Source organism: Lagopus leucura, unplaced genomic scaffold (assembly GCF_019238085.1).
Source record: "Lagopus leucura isolate 7727_CA_CO unplaced genomic scaffold, USGS_WTPT01 Super-Scaffold_100157, whole genome shotgun sequence".
In the NCBI taxonomy this organism is placed as follows: Eukaryota; Metazoa; Chordata; class Aves; order Galliformes; family Phasianidae; genus Lagopus; species Lagopus leucura.
The window spans coordinates 44548817-44566343 of record NW_024962334.1 but is presented as its reverse complement, the minus strand read 5'-3'; the positions used below and the strand labels follow the sequence as shown (position 1 = coordinate 44566343).

The window sequence follows — 17527 nt, the reverse complement described above, 5'->3', positions numbered from 1 at the left end:
CTAGCACCTGGAGCCATGTGGTTTGATTGGCACAGGGGGTTTCTCTTAATTGAATAAAGCCAAGACAGGAGAAATGTAGATTGAAAGCAGGGGAGCTATCTGACAGCAGGGTATATGAAGCTGAGAGTGCAGGAAACACCTTTGAATGTTTATTTACAGGCAGTTGCAGCCACTTGGACCCTCCTTTATTCATCTCTGGACTCTCCTGTAAAACTTTCAGGCGGATCCAAAAGCTTTTTAAAATCCAAGATCCCTCTTTGTCATCTGTCAAACCCTCATCCTGATGAACAGAGACCAAATTCAAGGTTAAATCTGGAAAGAATCACTCAAATGCACTGCAGAAGACAAATGTTTTTTTACACCAGCAGCAGAAATGAGGACCTTCCAGGGAGCCAGCTGCTGTTCTATGGGGATTAACCACTGTACAGATCCCTTCCAAGTGGCAGTTTTCTTGTTCTGTGGAGAGTTATTGCCAATACAACTGCCTTAAAGCACCCAGTAATGCATGTTTATACTGCTCTGCCTCTTAAAAGTGCTAATCCATTTGCTCAGAACAACAGGCATTTTTCAAGACCGAAGGAGTTGGTAGTGGAGGATTTCTAAAGCAACGCAGAGTCATGACTGGGCACTGAGAAGTTCTTCCTAGATGCATTCTCTGGCCACAGAACTACTTAAAATGTCACTTTAATGCAATAGGGTTATTTATACCTGTGGTGCACTGTGTATCAATTGATCAAATTGCAACTTAAGAAGGGTCTGAAGTGCTTGGAAGCACAGTATGTTTAATTAATAATGTAAAACAAAGCCCAGCAGAGGACAGACCTCAGCAGGGCAGTATACGGGGCTCTGCAGAAATGAGCATCCATTAGACTTACCTAAAGCAGCTCCCTCCCCTGAGAACCCAGGTGCAATCTATCCTTTGAGCCACACATTGTCTTTTGGAGTCAACCAGCATTAACATCAATTATGTAAAGCATAACCTGTAATAAGATGTAGGCAAAAATAGCAGCCTACCCATCCTGGCTTATCAAGCTGTGCCTTATGTAGTCTGACTCAGAGGCTGGGTATAAAATATAGTTTGTAACGTGCTCTGATTTGTTCCTGCATGGACTTATTTCTGCCTCTGTTCCAGCAGTATGTCTCTAGTGTGTAATGTGGCTAATGGTGGCTTTGTTCTGCTTTTCCTCAAAGGCAAGCAGGTCCAGAGGAGGCCATGAGGATGCTCAGAGGACTGGAGCACCTCTCCTATGGATACAGGTTGAGAGAGCTGTGGTTGTACAGATTGAAGAAAAGAAGGCTCTGAGGAGACCTGATGGTGGCCTTCCAGCACCCAAAGAGAAAAAAAGGAAAGCTGTGTAGGGACTCTTTATCAGGAAATGTAATGATAGGATAAAGGGTAATTGCTTTAAACTAAAAAGGGGTAGATGTAGATAAATATAAGGAAGAAATTCTTTGTGATGAAGGAGGTGAGGCCCCAGCACTGCTGCCCAGAGAGCTGTGGGTGCCCCAATCCTGGAGGTGCTCAGGGCCAGGCTGGATGGGGCCCTGGGCAGCCTGAGCTGGTGGAGGTGTCCCTGCCCATGGCAGGAGAGGAACTGGATGAGCTTTAAGGGTTCCTTCCAACCAAACCATTCTGTGATTCAGAGCTTTCTCACAAATCTGAGCCTCTCTCCACCTACTGTAATTTCATTCCCCTCGGATGTGAAGCAGGCTCTTTCCAGGATCACTGCAGCTCCCCAATAGCAGCCCAGCCCTCCAGTTCTCGTGCAGGAGCACAGAGCTGCCCTGCTCAGCTCTGCAGCACATAGATTGAATTGTATTGAAATGCCACAAAACCTTTCTTCCGTACATTGGCATCTGTAAGACATCCCCACGTCAGAAATGAAGCATTTTTTTTTGAGGCTCAAGCTGTTTCTATTTCCCCTTCCTGCAGGCCACCCCCAGGGGACTTTCATGGCTGGCCATCGTGCAGCCCCAGCTGTGCTGCTGGTGGCTGCTGGGCCTGTCCCCACCTCCATGTGTGGGTCTGGAACTTGCAGACGGGGACTTCTGTAATTTCCAAACTGAGCCACTGCCTTTGTCCAACAGCTCTCTAAAATTTCCCCCTGGGGATGCACACGAGGTAATCTATATGTAAACAAGCCAAGGCTGCCAGAGAGGCCTACATGAGCTGCTCCTGGGCTCCCCGTGTTCTCAGGGTGTTTTACACTCTGATCCAATTTTAACTTAAACAGCAATTCATGCCCTGACATCCCACAGAGCTCTGCTCCCTTTCTTGTGTGTTGCACAGTGAGGAACAGCAGCAGCATGTCCAAAGCTATGTGTGTAGAGTCAAAATAAAGTGAGTATACAGCTAAGTTCTGCTCTAAATGCTTGCTTTTTCATTGATGCAACTCAGGTGAAAATTTGGGATTAAGTTAACAAAACTATGTTGTAATTACACAGCTATTGGGAAGGGAAGAAGGGAAAGGGAAATGTTAGAGGAAAAATACCATTTGATGCTTTGCAAGAGGAGAAGTAAATTCAGCTCCTGTAGGATTCTACATGGGAAACAAATGCAATGGCAATCCCAGGCAAATGTGAGTATGGAGACTTTTCTATCTCCATCCTAGGACAGCAAAACTCCCTTTGTGCCTCACAGGACATTGCAGAACCCTTCCACTGCCAGCCCTGTCAGGCTCATGTGGCAACAGGCCAGCACATACAGTGCATGCTCCCTTATGGGCACTTTCATCATCTCCAAATCCAGCACTGAGGTTCCTGCTACAGTAAGAAACAGCCACACTCTTCTGCCCAGGGTCTCTCTGCTGATTGCCACCTTCCACAGCTGGCTTGTTTGCTTCTCATGCTTGGATTTCAGTGTTAATCTCAATAAAAGGCTGTAGTGTTAGTAGGACAGATACTCTGTTTTGCTCCTATGGAAGGGTTTATGCAAAATAAAATATAAATGCTTAGAGCTGATGGAAGCGCTCACTGCTACAAATAGTCAGCATGTTATTCATGTGAGGAAGTGTTCACAGCATTTGAAAAGCCATACACAAAAATTCTAATGTGGTTTTAATATAGTGAGAACATGTTTTCTTTAATAACACACGATGCAGGGTCACTCATTGATAAGTACAATGGCTCACATCACCAGGTGGTGTAAATCTGGTGTATCACTGCTGATGTGTGTACAGCCTCATTGGTTCAGAGCAGCCAAGACCACAAAACTCAGCAGCACTCTGTTACCACTGAAAGCATCACTTCTTGAATACTTGATGGAATCATAGAGTCACAGAATGGCTTGGGTTGGAAGTGACCTCAAAGATCATCTAGTTCCAGCCCCTCACCATGGGCAGGGCTCCAACCCCTAGAACAAACACTGGATCAGGCTGTTCACATTGCATTACCACTCGTGCTACCAACACCTTCCTGGAAATGTCAGCACACCTTTGATTTTGGGCTCTAAGCTGTGTCCTGCCTCTTGCTTTGCAGAATCTGCATCAGTAAAATAACGCCCATGAGCTCCTGCACAGCTCCTCCTGCCATGAAATACCTGCAGCAGATGGTGTTTACAGAATCGATCCCAGAAAGAATCAGATCTCCCTTGAGATGATGTGGAAGAGCAAACAGCAGATTTCTGATTTTCTGAAAACCTCGCAGTGCATCGATCAAAACGTTACATTCAGTCTCAAATGAGTGAATCTTTAAATCATCATCTCCTCTATTAATGTACATCAGATAGTGACAGTTTAGATAAATTAAATTTGGGAAGATTGGAGGTAATGCCCAATACGGTGACGTTCTTGAAAAAGGAGATTCTTCATCTAGATTTAGTGCTCACCCAACACAGCCCTGCTAGACTCCTGTGCAACAGGGAGCTCTTACTCCATAAGTTTTGCCAGCTAGGTGAACAGAGAGCTTAAGGGAAGAACCGTGTTAGCACCTGCACCCAAATCCATACCATTAATTGATATATACATATCGAGGCTGACCTCCATCAACCTTACTGAGGATTCCCCATACCACTGAAAATTGTTGTGGCATCTTTGCAGGGCTTTAGGAAATTAGCTGCAAACACCTGAAGGTGAATGCTTTTATCTGATTTAATCAAGATCACTCAGCAAGCTCTGGTCAAAGAACAAAACCTTCAGTCTTCATTTCCCCTCTCTCACTGTAAGCAGTACACAGTAAGGCCCAGACCAGACAGGGGAATCCTAACAATCTGAAACCAAGAGCACGTCTGTAGCACAACCAAGAGAGTTGAGACCACAGCCACTGAGCCTGCCAGCACCTTGGGGAGGTTAGGCAGGTTTGAAGGCTCCCTGCCCCAGTGGTACCTGATTTAACTCAATTAAAGCCTACTCTGTACACCTGCTAGGCAGCTGTGTGCAATTGCAGTGTTGGAGGCAGGCACACTGACACAATCCACCCGTTTTTTTTCTGCGTGGCCACCCAAGTGAATTGAAATGTGCTGCTCTCTTTTTTATGTCAGCAATATCTGTCCTCACAGTGAAATTAGAGATTATTCCACGTGTCTGGCTGCTTTTCCCAAACATGTAACGCAATGTCATATTCAAAGGGATGCAGTTCCCACAAGAATCCCACTGCCTGAATTTCTCTGCTCTTGCTCACCTCTTTCCCTGCTGACACCGACGAAAACCAGTACAGAGAAGCAGGCTTTCACAGTCTGCTTCTTCTCGGCGTTAAGCAAGACTGTTTACCTGTTTCCCAAACACAAGCCTGCTGGTTTTCCCCTTTGCTTCTGTGGCCTCAGAAACAGAAACAGCTTTAAAGTGGGAAAACTCCCCACAAAATTAACGTGGGAGAAACCACTGCAGAACCAGAGCCAGCTTTTGTGCCCTGGTGTTTGGACTCCAAGTTGCCCCTTTAACTGTGAAATACTCAAAAAACTGTGGACTCATCTCTCCAGGATGGGCTGGATGTGAAATCACAAGGGGTAGGTGAGCTTTTGCTGAAATTTCCTTCCTAGACGAATGTCCTTGTTGGCTGGCTGAGTAGGGATGGTCTCTATGACTTACCATCCAAAAGAGGATAAACAAGGGTGTGAGCTCATCGTGGTGTTAGCAATCATTCTCATTTGAAGGGAACCCTCATTGTTTTTCTGCTTTATCTTTCTCAATAACCCTAATGATAGCATTCTTCCACTCTGCTGCTCAAAAACTCCTCTTGATATAAAAAGGATGCCATATTAATAGCTATTACCAATGAGCTTTTAAGAGCAAGGAGGAGAGCTGGCTGAAGTTCTGCCTGGCCTCCATGAGGTGGTCCAGGTACTCCTCCTGGCCTCGTAGGGGGCAGCAGCTTCTGAGTGCCCCAGCAGCTTCTCAAAGGCTTCAGATCCCTCACAGAGTCTGTTTGTGGGATGTGGTTATTCACTGCTTGGGAAGATATCGAGCTCTCCAGTCCTTCCATATAGCCTCAGAAAGGTGTTACCTAAAGTTAGCCCTATGAAGCCCACAGCACAACATGTCTGGGTGAGCAACTAGAACATCCAGATCATAGGGACATAGAATATCCCACGTTGGAAAGGACTCACAAAGAACATTGAGTCTGAAACTGGCAGGCTTGGAGTCATGGCCACTTCCTTGGGGAGCCCGTTCCAGCTGCTTCAGTCATTTCAAAATGATGGCATATCTCTCCTCTGAAATAGTCTAGGATGAACAGCTCAAGATAGGTCACAGTGTGAGGTGTATTGCAAAGCTGAACCCAAATAGCCTTGTTGGCAGATAAAAATAATCCAAATGAAATACGTGAATCTCCTGATATTCTGTTTGATGCTGTGGAAGTCATCATTTGAAACACGGTCCTTTTCAGAACAGATAAAGCCAAGATGATTACTTATAAAAGAAGATGCTTATGAAGCAAGTAGTAAATTAAAAAATAAAAGGAACTCATTACCAAAGTATCACCGCAAGTAACTGAGCCACTGTTCAGCAGGAAGTCAGCCTTTGTCCCTCTACCTGTCATGAAACTATTTAAATTGGAGTAAAATATGCAAAACCCTCTGCAAATGCAGGTGGCCACGTGAAGTGTGCGCTGATGGGAGTCGTGTGGGTGGGGATAACTGAGCATAAAATGCTGCCTGTGGGTATGCAAACTGAAAACTGACACATGGCTGCGAGTGTCCCAGGGCAAACCAGACCCTGTGTTACGTGTCTGTAAACCAAGCAGAAGCTGTGGCCTGTCCCTCGTGCATCTTAGCAGGGCAGGTGAACCATACGATGCCAAAGTGCACAACAAAAGTAGATCAGCAACGCTGATGTAAGCAGAAGCATTTGTTCCATATAAACCACACTGTCCAGCATGAGCCAGCCTGCAGTCACCATCCTCTCCACTTCAGCAGAGAAGTGCAGTTTGAAATAGCAGGTCTTGGGGTGAGCTTTTGGCAAGGAAATCAAATTTCACTTCTACTTCAATACTGACTCTTTAGAATGCTACAGTAAAATCTCCAAAGTGAAATACTTAGGCAAAAGTTGTTCTGGGTAAGTAATGCTAAGAACGTTACAGGCACATCCAATTAGTCTTCTTTAATCAGGGCTTTTTTTAAACTCCTGCTACAGTGTCCCAGAACATCCCCATGTTACCCTCTCACTCCATGGAAAAAATGACTGTTTTGTGCTCCTTGCCCTTGCTGGTAGAGTCATAAAATAAAGTCACAGAATCGTAGAATCATTAAGGTTGGAAAAGACCACAAAGCTCACCAAGTCCAACCAGCAACCAACCCATCCTCACCATGCCCACTGACCACATCTCACAATGCCACATCTGGAACACCTCCAGGAACGGTGACTGCACCACCTCCCTGGGCAGCCTGTGCCACTGCATTAACACTTCAGAAGAAGAAATTCTTCCTAATATCCGCTCTGAACCTCCGCTGATGCAACTTGAGGCCATTCCCTTCTGTCCTATCACTGGTACCTGGGAGCAGAGGCTGACCTGCACCTCAACACAACCTCCTTTCAGGCAGTTGTAGAGAGCAGTGAGGTGTCCCCGAGCCTCCTTTTCTCCAAACTGAACCACCCCAGTTCCCTCAGCCTCTCCCCATAAGACTTGCCCTTGCTGGCAGCAGCTTACTTCACTACCACTGCGAGCCCAAATTCACCAGAGTTGATTTCTTCCCTGCGAATGGGTGCAGAAAGAAAATAAGAAGCAGCAAACCTCCTGACTTCAGCAGAAGCCCTGCAGTGGCTGAGCAGCCATCCCCCCCATTACAGCCCCAGTGCAAGCAGAGCTGCTCCCAGCCACAGAGCAGCCTCAAGGCATCTCAGAACCTTGCCAGAAACTCCTCCATGCGAACAGGAGTCAGCTGGGGTGAAACACAATCCAGCAGTGCAGCCAAGACAGCCCCAATTTGCATCTGCTACAGTAACTCCTCTTCTTGTAACAACTCATTTTCCCGCACAGCCTCTCACAGCAGCTTTTAAAACCACGTCAGTCACATTTCTTTTGTCAAGCCTATGCAGAAGGTTCAAAAGAGGTCTTAGGAGACTGAGGGCATGAAGGGAAGCAGGGAATCATCCTATCATTTCCCTGCAAATAATACATTTTAATATAATTCAGCTATTTCATTCTCAAATCCTTCAGAACACCAGAGCACACCCAGAGCTGGGACCCGTTCCTGCATCAGCGCGTTGCTGCGTTTCTCATCTCATCTTTCTGGTTAACAAGAAGGCATTTCCTCGGTGTCTTTGAGAAGGATATTATTGCAAAGAACATAATCAGCTTCCCCTGCATCTTCTTGTCCTTTTGCTGGTACATAATGGAATAAATCCAGGATTTCCATGAGTTCCCATTTCCTATCTGCCAGCCAGCGTCCTGTTCTTGCCTCCCCCTGTGTGCTCCTCAGACCCTAACACTCAGGGGGTTAAGCTCTTGTGTCTTAGATCCCTCTCTTCCAGCTGCCAGCTCAGCCTAGAGGAACTCCGGAACCTCAGAGCATGCAGGGCTCAGCTGGGGTAGGTTTGTGCTGGGTGAGCAGCCTGAATTTTAGAAGTGTTCTCTTCCCACAGGCATGAAGATGTGGGTGCCACCCATGGCTGTGAGTAAATTCAGGATCAGGTGTTGCAGAACTTGTCCTGCTCATCACTTCCAACCTCACTTGTATCTGCTCTGCACATCACATCTCCCTTCTGCATCATCAGCCTCTTGCTTTCTCTCCTTGCACCTTGACAACTCTAGTCAGAATATGGGAAGATCGGAGTGAAGGAGGGCTCTGACAGAGAACACAGAGGCTGTGCATTCTCACAGAAGAATAACTGGGCAGCAGACAGATTGCCAACTAGGGAGTTAATAACAATTTAGGATATTTGAGGCAGGGTGGGGATCACAAAGCAAGGCTCCCCTTGCAGTCACGTGGAATTGATTGATATAAAAAACAAAACCCAACTCATTTGCACATACAAGAGTTCTTTTCCTCAGCTAGAGGAATGCAAATGCTATGCAGCCATTACATTGTCTCACACGGTTTGGCTGATTATCACACCTCTAATTCCAGTTCACACACTCCACATGGCACTTTCTTATTATGGATGTGCTGCTGACATGTGCAAAGGCTGATTAGATAGTGAGACAAAAGCCAAGGAAATAATAAGGACACAACTCCTCTTTTTAGAGATTGACTTTACCTTGGGCACTTGTGTGCACAGCTGAACTTGCCTTCAGAGCTTGATCTCTGCCCTTTCTGAGCAAAAATGTTTCAGCTACTGAGTGAAATCTTCCAGATAGATACAACACGTCACAGTACTTCCCAGGTTTATCATTCTTCCATCTGCCAGACAGCCAACTATTCCTCACTATCTTTATTACAGCCCTTACAAAGCTGCCTTCCTAATCCTATCAGTGGATGAGCAATGCTTTTGCCTTTATATGCTTATCTCACCCTGCACATGTACCCATTCTTTGTAGTCAGATCAGGAAAAACTACCCCGTGAAGACCAAGCACACAGTTTTTCAAGTGAGCAGCCACCTGGATGGCCAAGAGAAGTCTTCTGGTTATGTGCCATAGTGGACAGTCTGCATAGGATGGGCCTTGTCCTGCTCAGTTGTGGGCTCTGCCCAAAGGAGCCTTCATAACACAGAGGTCCAGAAAGACTCCAGGCCATGCACTGCAATGGGTAACCATGGGTTTCTGTAGGATCAGCCTCAAAGTGGAATCCACAGAACTACAAAAGATGCAGAAAAGGCTGACAAGGTATATGAAAGTACGGGGTTACTTTTCAGATTAGGAAAGCTGAGTGGAGGAATCAGGATTGGGATAAAGATGGCAGACAGGGAAGGGCACATAGGAGGAAAATGGCATATGGGAGGTTCATAACAAAGGAAAGGGAATATTCCTGATGTGTCACGTTCTTCAACTGCAGAACATTATACGTACTACAAGTTTGGTTTTGAAAAGCAATCACACATGGTCGTGGAAGAAAAACTCATCAGGGCTACAAAACACCAGCTCTAGCTCAGGACCTGAGCCACAAAGTGCAGGAGGCTGGGAAAGTGTGTCAAGAAAGCACCTCATATTCCTGTCCTGCTCTCATACTCCTCCATGTATTTGTGTTACAAAAAGAGACCCCCCCCCCTGCCCACAAATCCATAGTAAACACAAAAATGGGGGAGGCTCAGGATGCTGTTTTCAGAAGCATGAAGGGTCAAGTCCAAACCTACGTGGCCTGTTTATTGCAAGGTATTGCAACACCAGAGATGGGATCTAACCTGCTGGATGCCTGACTCTTACCAGGAAAGAAGGTGAAGAAACAAGCTCAAATTGCACTGCTTGCAGTGCTGTGCAGACGTATCCTCTCTGCAGAACATGCCTGGGAAGCAAGGAGAATCAGAAGCCCCATTACAGGGCAGCTGGGAGGCTGGAGCTGTTGGCATTAGATGCTAGCTGACTTAAAGTTTGCTCCTGTAGAGTTATCTTGCGCAGCAGTGGCTGCCATAGAGAGGCTTTCATGTCCCTGTTGCCTCCCAGGGCTGTCACAGCACCGCAAAGCCACCCCAGCAGATCTTCAGCAGCAAGGGGACTCCAGCTACTCTCCATCCCTGCATGGGGAATAAGCCTCCAATGCTGTGATTTCTTGTGTCCAGTTTTCCTCTTGCTCAGGGGGACTTTCCCTTCCATGTACACAGACTCACAGGTCTCAGCTTTCAGCCAAGACCCATCCTCAGCTCCCTCCAATGGAGAGGCAGCAACCCGTGAGCTCCCAGGCAGTGCAGTAATTAAATTTTAATGAGCTGCTCACTCGTGTTCTTTGCAGCAGGCTTTCATTTCAGCTGGCAGCTCGCACCTGTAACCCAGGCATTTCTCTGCCGTCTCCTCAGTCAGGAATGGTTTTGTCATTCTTGAGCATGACAGGGTTTCTGCGTTAGCCTCCATGTCTCAAGATTAGTCTTACTGCTGGGATTTCTTGCAGGGAGTTTGGTGCTTTGCTTTGTGCTTTTTACAGAAGCTTCCAGTGCTTATTTGGGGGAACATCTGTAATGATTTACACTGCGGTCCTGTTTTACAACCCTTCGGTTTTGGGTTCACACAGATTCCATGCAGCCTCCAGGCACTAGTTTTCACATTGATGCTGCCAGGAAGGATCTCCATAAAGCTTTAAAGAAGGATCTGGCTGATAGAAGGGAAAATCTGGTATCCTTTTAGGAAGGAAGGAAACAAGCCCAAATCTGACAGCTAACCTCAGTTCATGTTCCCTGGGGACTTGGCCAGCTTGGGATGCACAGGTCCTTGAGGCAATGTGTGCACTGACCAGGATCCGTTTGCTCTCACCTCCTTCAGCCAGACAAGGGGGATGCTCTGGGGATGCTCACTGTCCCCAGACAGTGGTGACAACAGGCACAGGGTAGCCTGTGAGCTTCACATTGCCAGTAAAATCAATAAATAATTTTACTCTATTCTAAAGAATTACATTTCTATTTTCACACCTCTGTGCATTCTGTTTGGGAATGCACTGAGTTTCTACTCACTTCACGGTGACATTTCTTCATAGCCCCAAAACTGATTAAGAAGAGCACCCAGTAAAGAGGTGTAGAATAGGGTAGAAATCCCCAGATGGTGGAAAAGCAGTGAATGTCCAAAATATGTCATAATAAATAATCTGACCTTTTTCCTTGCAATATGCATCAAGATTGAAGAGAATTGAGGACTGAGATTAGTACCCTCTCTCACCAGCATCCCTTTGCACAGGTGTTCCCTTGAGATTCTCTGTGCTACCATAGCAGACTGCTTATCTCAGTGCTAGGTGAAGATGAAGATGATAACAAACGCAATAAAAAATATGAAATAAAAACAGTGCTCACAGAGCAGAGGGTAGGGGCAGCCTACAGATATCATGTATCAGCCATGCTGACAAACCATCAGCCCAAACGGGTCATTAAAACAATCTGGCCTCTTATCAGGAGCAAACTCTCTCTGACAGCACTGAACACCATGCTGGCTGCAGCCACCTCTGACAGCTCAGCTGAGTGCCACACACACTGGGTGGGATTTGTGAGCTGAGTAGATGCTGTTCTTCTCCCACCAAAGGCATTTTCAGTTGGTTCTGCGGCCCTTTGAGTGTGGAACAAGTCCCAAAACTCAGCTCCCACCAACTTCAACATGAAACAGCAGCCACTTTGGTTACTCGGAAGAAGAGATCTTTCATCCCCCTAAGCAGCACCCCTGTGTGCTTAGTGGCAATGGCAAACACTTCCCTCTGATAAAAATGCAACGCATGCCCTCTGCTAACGCCTCAAACTCTCTGATGCTGTGGAGTGCCTGAATTAAAGAGATTCCTTTCAGATATTTGCTTTACACAATAGATTATTTATAAGTAGTTTCAAATGCTCCATCCTTCCATTAATTGTTGGCTGTGCAGCTTCTGATATCACTGTCCTTTCTGACTTCCTTTGGTTTTCTCTACTGGAGACCAAAGCTATCTATTTTTAGTGTCATGGCAGGTTATGTGAGGAGCTGCTGTAGTGACAGGTTGCTAATACAGATGCAGTCCTGTTGTGGTTCCTCCAACTGATCAGTGGGGATGTCACCCCACGGGGCACTGCTCAGCTCGGTACTGCCTTAAGGATGTCCTGGATTCAACAGGCCATGCTTCATTTGTATCAACCATCCAGAAGGTAGCTTTTAATACTAGGTGCCATCTGCTTGAAACACAATCATAGAATCATAGAATCATCACAGAATTGCTTGGGTTGGAAGGGACCTCACGGGTTATCAAGTTCCAACCCCCTGCCACAGGGTACTAGAGCAGGCTGCCCAGGGCCCCATCCAACCTGACCTTGAACACCTCCAGGGATGGAGCATCCACAACTTCTCTGAGCAGCCTGTTCCAGCACCTCATCACTCTCTCCGTGAAGAACAGATCTCACTCCTCACTGAATCCCTGACACATGGGTAGAACAGACCTATGGGGCCCCTCCTTTAAGCTCCCCCTCCAAGCAGGCCTGTTACCAACTAGGAGTGAGTCAGCCATGGCTTCCTTGAGCTGATGCTTCTATTTCCTCTGCAAAGCTTTCATCTGCTTCATTTCTCCAGTTGTTGCATGCTCATTTCTCCACTGTCTGAAATCCTTCAGTTGGTTTCTTGTCCTATTCTTTCTTGTTCAACATCTCTAATACACTATGCAGTAATTTTGAAGAGAGTTTATATTTTGTGTAGGATAAATAAAACTATACAAAAGCACTGAAATGGAACTGAACTACGCAACTAACCAGAAATCCACTAGATTTTATTCCTATAGACTATAGACTATGGACATCATTCACTGCAGATGTCTCTTAGCTCCTCACCAGTCTGTGCATATACGTCCACTGATGTTCTCCGAAGGGAAACCCACTCCAGCTGCTCTCTGCTCTGAGATGTGTCCTCTTACTCCAACTGGATGCCAGAGGACAGACATCTCTTGAGGTCTGAATGCTGCTGGAGTTCAAGAAGCATTTGGACAACACTCTCAGACATAGGGTTTGAGTTTTGGGTGCTCCTGCTTGGAGCCAGGAGCTGGTCTTGGTGGTCCTTATTGTTCCCTTCCAACTTGGGATATTCTATGGTTCTGTGATTCATTACATCTTCCTCCCACTGCCTGTGATGCTCTAAGCCACAACAGCGTGATGCCAGCAGAAAGCAGCAGAGACCTCACATGTTCTCCACTCCTCCCAGCAACATCACCAGAGAGGCAGGACTTGTCCCGGGAGTCCCTTATGCTTCATGATGGATCTTGTATGGACTGAAATAAAGCCACAGGGCCAGACGGGCAGCGTCTGTTGAACAATCCAGCTACTGTAGTTCTGAGCGTTTCAAAAGGCCCCTTGTTCCCCTGCTGAGAACACAGCCTGGGGAAACAGCTGTTTTTCGATGCCTGGAACAAACTCTGAAGAATCAACAGGATGTTGTTAATTAATATCAGCTAATCCTATCATCTCTCTTCAAGTTAAGTCACCCTAACTTTATCCAAGGAGGAGCAGAGAAAGGACAAGCTAAGAAGGGAACTCCTCAGTGCCAGTGTGCTGGGCTGTGTTCCTGAGCCAAGCACGGCTGCGTGACCTTTCCAGCCCAGCCAATTCCTGCCAGCTGCACAAAGATTGCTCCTGGAGCAGCGTCTTGCTCTCAAGACCTAAGCCTTCACCTTTCAGCATGAATCTGACATGACATGAAATGACAATAAAACAGCTCCAACAATTTTGTGGTGTTAAATCACACCTCTCAGGGCATCTCTGAGTCCTTGAGCTGCTTTTAGGTTGGACAAGAATAAAGTTGAAAGTGGAAAACAGCCAAATCCCAGCAATTCCAGGGACCTGCCGATCCCATAAGCCCAGCAAACAAACTGCCTTAACAGCATCTTTTAAATTGCACTCCTGCAACTGCAATTGCAGCAGAAGTCAGTCTAGGATAACAGCTTCTCGTGTAGTTATTCTTCTGAGAGTCAGAGCCATGAATAGCAAAGTAAAAGTAGGCAGAGGCAAAAGAGCACCATAGCTCTCCCAATGGAGGCAGAAAGGATGAGAGTGCAATTTTGATCACGTGTGGAAATCAGTAACTGCTGTGCATTCTCCTTCTCTGGAGATATTCAAGATCTGTCTGGACGCCTACCTGTGCAAACTACAGCAGGGAATCTGCTTCAGTGGGGGCTGGACTCGATCTCTTGAGGTCCTCTCCAAGCCCTGCAATTCTGTGATTCTGTGATTTGGGGATGTAAATAGAGCTCCTGCCCCATTTGGCATGCAGACACTTCAGGCTGCATTCGCTAAGCTGTGACATCATACATGCAAGTTCTATTTGCATTATTTTCTTTTCTCATAAAAATAAGATAAATTATTATATTGCAAGGTAATTAAGATGGTTTTCCAGACTCATCTACCTATAGATATCATCTGCTTTCAGCAAGGGTTAATGTTGCATCTGCTCTCACTCACAGTCAGTACCAGGCTCCCTTCTTTCTCAATTTCTCCTCTTCCACCTCAGTGAATCTCCTTTCCTCTCACACTTGCATTCTGCAGTTCTACGCAGCATTAATCCCAACCTTTGCTGTTAATTTCTCTCCTTCAGAGAGAATGATGCCATTTGAATTGCAGCAGAATTAAAATATACCTAAGACAGGAAAGAAACAAAGTATGTATGGATCTGTGTGTGGGAGACAAAGCCCTGCACTAATAAGGACCACAGCCACAGATACTCCCAAAACAGGAGCTCTCTCTGCCAAAACCAGCTACAGATTTTAAGCCAGGCTGCCCAAAGGGAGCTTGGCTCTGCTGGTTTTGCAGACACAAATGCTTCAGAATGAGTATTTACAGAAAGCAGCAGCACAGAGACTGTAGGGGGGCAGAAACTGGTATTAAAAATAAGGTCTCAGGCATTTCACCACGCTTTGTCACTGCTTTTCTTCTTCCTGACAATCAACCACAGAAATTTCACAGCTTCCACATCCTGGAGCTCTCTGCAGTACAAGATTAATCGGCACTGATCAGCCAGGGCTGCACATTATCTAAAATCCCTGTCAGCTCAACAGAGCATGAAAACCAGGAGAGAAAATCATTAACAAAGCAAAGCAGTCTCAGTTTCTCATGCCTGATGGTTTTAGCTGCTTCTAAAGAGAAGCACGATTTTAAGTTTTTATCCAGTTCTTTTACAGCACTGCTGAGTGGCCGAGGAAATGGGCCCAAGCTGCACCAAGGGAGGTTCGGATTGGATATTGGGAAGAATTCCTTCATGGAGAGGGTGGGCAGGCATTGTAATGGACTGCCCAGGGAGGTGGTGGAGTCTCCATTGGTGGAGATGTTTCAAAGATGCATGGATGTGGCACTAGGGACCACGGTTTAGTGATGGGATCAGATAGGCGAGGTTCATGACTGGACTTGGTGATCTTGATGGCCTTTTCCAATCTAAATGATTCTGTGATTTCGGACCTAGAGGAGAAGACATTTCCACATGGGCTGAGCCTCAGAGCTGCTTTAAAGTTGTTCTAAACCACAGCAACTTGGGGATGCGTTCCAGCCCTTCTCATTGAGACAGGCAGAGCAGGGTAGCAGGGATGCACATTTGCACTTGTATGTATGGGGCCTGAGACTGATTTCAGCAAGTTAACACTTAATTTAGCTCTATTTTGGACCCAAATACCTGTCCAGCACACATGATAGGGAAGGAGCCCTGTGCCTCAAGCCTTGGCACAGGCTCAGCGGGCCTCAGCTCCATCTTCTACAATGCAAATCTACACATCTTGAGAGAGGCAAGGCGCAGGCTGAGCAGCTCCTGGGCAGCTCAATGAGGCCAAAAGCATCCAAAGGGAGTTTGAGGCACAACACCAGTGCCTGTAGCAGCTCTGGCCTCACTGCAGCTGCCTGTGAGGCAAAGGGGTTTCCGTGATGGACACAAGGAAGAAATGCTTTCAACACTGCACCTTTTGCATGTGTTATTCAATCTGTTGTGGAATGGATGGTGTCCTTTAAAGGGCAGAGCAATGAGCCTCACTGGGGTCAGAAAACTCTCCCCTTCAGAAATGCCAGGGAGCCTATCCATTACAGCACACTGCCCTGCAGCAGCCAACAGCCATCCTGCCCTACAGACAACAGTAGGGAGGAGGAAATTCTGCTGGGTCTGCTACAGTCCCCTGAAAAGCTGCTCAGAAAGCATTCTGCAAGGTGTAATAGCAGCAAGCTACATATTAAAACTAGTAAATAACACAAAGCTTTTCTTTGTGACATTTCCCTGCAAATAATTAAGGCCATTTGGGGCAAAAAACATTAACCATTTGTAAGTGTTAACCTGGTTCCCAAAAAGGAGTCCAGACCCTGTGGGGTTTCCATTTGCGAACACGGGGGGCAGAGCTGACCAGGCCTCACTGTACAAGAGCAGTGAGGATGAGTAGTGCAAATGGTGTGCAGTGAACATTATGCCTTCCACCTATTTTTTTAGAGCTGTCACAGACATTGCAGTTTCACACAGACAGCATTCTTGGGACAGGATGGACTACTGTCTATGGAGGAGGAGAAGCAACAGGTTTTGACTGCAGGAAGCAGACCTGCAGCTGTGGCCATTGCTCCTTGCAGGGAATCCTTTTGCAGATGGCTATTCCTATCCCAGTGGTGAAACACGAGAAGGGAAGCTCAAGGTGCCAACAGAAACCCTCAAGTTGCTTTAGGTCAACACAGAACAAGACACAGTATACCTTAGATTTAAAAATTTAGTTGCTCAAAACAGGAGAAAAAGAGAAGCATTTAGTAGGACATCTTACATACATCACGGTTAGCCACTAGATAAATCACAAAACATCAAATGATAGAAAAACCAGCTCTCTGGGTGGGCAGCCACTCCAACCATCAATACTATCTCCTAGTCACTACATCTGTATGCACCTCTCTGCACCACCCATACGGTCCAGCACAACTCACACTGGTTGCTGGATTTAGTGTAGTGACTCCAGAGTGACTCAGGAGCCTTGCAGACTTGCTGAATGAGTCTGTCTCTCTAATCTCCGCCTGGTGCTGCTGACACTGTAACTCATTTTTAAACCACTTGGTCACAGGGCAGAAACTTTCAGTAGAACTCATGGTCTTCGGGGAACCACAGCGCTGTGAATCAGCTACAATTAATCAATATAGGAAATACATTGAACATCACCATTTCTCCACTGCCCTTTACTAATCCAGATCCTGTTGTGTCCCAGCAAAAGTATGATGTTCCCCAGCTCAGCCCCTGCACTGCAGTTACCTCTCCGTGCCCAGGAAAAGTTTTTGATTCATGGAAGTGCATCTTAAACACAACTACACAGCAGACGGTGATATCAGAAAGACATGTTTTTAAACATGAAACTTATTTATAAGTTATTTAAAATAAGATAAACTTATTTTAAACAAGTAACTTAGATCGATATGCATTTCTTTTTTACTTAAAATCCATCTTTGAATGTACAGTGTTGGCCCTAACTCAGCAGTTAGTCACTGTTTTCCAGTGAAAAGCACATTATTCACAGTCTCTTTTGAATGGATTTTGTAAGTTTTGCTGTAAAGCTGTAGTATTGCTCTTTTCCTATAGGTAAAT

The 17527-nt window shown here is 46.1% G+C and overlaps 1 protein-coding gene across 4 annotated transcripts in view; it reads right to left on the bottom strand.

The window, feature by feature from the left end:
- The window catches only part of PRKAG2 (protein kinase AMP-activated non-catalytic subunit gamma 2), a 187225-nt gene that overhangs the window by 73232 nt on the left and 96466 nt on the right, over window positions 1–17527 (bottom strand). The window lies entirely within an intron of this gene.